The following is a 2,052-nucleotide window of genomic DNA, read 5'->3' on the forward strand; positions in this document are numbered from 1 at the left end:
CTTACTGTTAGTAGAATGTCTAAAATGAACTATCGAAATAAAGTGTTAACGGCCCAATTAATGCCAGTGGGAGTGACCACCTGTACCTTGGTACACTATGTGGATTATGCACCGTGGACTATTCTATACTGTTGGATGCCAGGGCCTACTCCTGCAACAGATCCAGATCCGGAGCCTACTGTTAGGTCCGTCTTTACTGCCCAGTGCCTTCCTGAGACAGCAGTTCAAGAGTGGCTCCTTGTGGCTCATTGACTTGAGTGCTGAGGAGCCAGTTCTCACTGCGTCCTCAAACCTCTTCCTCACATCCGGTATCTTTCCTTCTCCGCTGGTTCCATCCAGCTTCCAAGATCCATCAAGGTTGATATTTTTCACAAATTAAAAAGAAATAACATCACATAATAGTTAAAAAACAAAGAAAAAACACAATATTTTGTTTTTTAGGATGCACCTAGTGCCCTACATTTTCTTTACGTATAAACTATTTAAAATGTAATTTCAAATACTTTATTTCCTTAATGTTCAATAGTAGAGAGTGTTACTCATGTGGAATATAAAGTGAAGGTGGTCTGTAGTCAAGGGTTCAGTATAGTCCAACAACAAAAATCTGGATAACCATGGCACTCTTGTGAGTTAAAAAGCCTTTATCACAGAGCAAAGTAAAGAGAACTCTCTTATTTGTTGAGCCTTTTTCAGGGAGAGGTGCTTTTTAACTAATAAGAGCAAATTGGAATCCAACTATTTGTTTTTGGAGTTAATTTATTTTGGAGTTAACAAATAATGAAAGTATTAAAGCTGCATGCAAGCTATGCCCATAACAATGATCAATTTGCTTTTTATAAATTTATTTACAGACAAACCAGTATGACACTTGAAATCGTAGTAAAAGTGTCTGTTTCATTAGGTATCACTACAAAGACTGCCCAACAGGAGAGTGAAGGTCACAACATAATGAGAGATGGCATCACGGAAGTATGCTTTGTTTTATTTATGCATTTATTCTTGTTAACTTTCTGATATTATGTGTGTGTATGTGTTATTTTGCTATCAGTTGCGAGTGGAGCCATTTATTTAATTAAAGGACTGTTGGCTCCACCGGTCTTCATGGGATTGGAGGTTTCTGATCGCAGCAGCTTTTAAAACCACTTCTTCACTTCTCAAAGTGAGGTGCGACTCTGAGCTGAGGTGCGTCTCCCTGTTTGTAGCTGTGACTTGCCCTTTTCTTTTGGTTGATATTGTTCACTTTTTAGTGTAGTTAGGTTAATTAAAGGGTTACTCCACCCCAAAATGAAAATTTTGTCATTAATCACTTACCCCCATGTCGTTCCAAACCCGTAAAAAGCTTTGTCCGTCTTCAGAACACAATTTAAGATATTTTGGATGAAAACCGGGAGGCTTGTGACTGTCCCATTGACTGCCAAACAATTAACAGTCTTGGCCCAGAAAATTATGAAAGACGTTGTCAGAATAGTCCATCTGCCATCAGTGGTTCAACCGTAACGTTATGAAGCTACGAGAATACTTTTTGTACGCAAAAAACAAAAATAACGAATTTATTCAACAATTCATCTCCTCTACGCAGAGGAGATGAATTGTTGAATAAATTCGTTATTACAGCGTAGCCAAAGACTATAGAATACCCAAGACGTGTCACTCGTATAGTTTTGAATGAGGAAAAATGCAACGCTCAATATGACTGCTCAATCGCAGGAAGCCCTGCCTTCTGAATGAAAGAGCCAATCACTAATCTGTAAAGTCAGCATGTCACTGCAGCTGCCGTTAGAAGTCCCGGTTGCTATAGAAACAGTCAGCGTTCCGAGACGTGCGCTCAGTACTGCGCATGCGCACTGGCTGATCTAGCCTGAAAAATAAGCTTTTTATAACGCTATTCGAGCAAAAGAAACAACATTTATCATACAGTTGTTGTCAGATTTTTTTGGTGATTTCAAATATTAAATTTAATCGTACGCTTAGTGAACAGTTTTGGAGAATTTGATGTTTCCCCATTCAAAGAGATAGGAGCTGCACTTGGATGCCCGAGAGGCGTTTCAAAGA

Source organism: Onychostoma macrolepis, chromosome 03 (genome assembly GCF_012432095.1).
Source record: "Onychostoma macrolepis isolate SWU-2019 chromosome 03, ASM1243209v1, whole genome shotgun sequence".
Classification (NCBI taxonomy): Eukaryota; Metazoa; Chordata; class Actinopteri; order Cypriniformes; family Cyprinidae; genus Onychostoma; species Onychostoma macrolepis.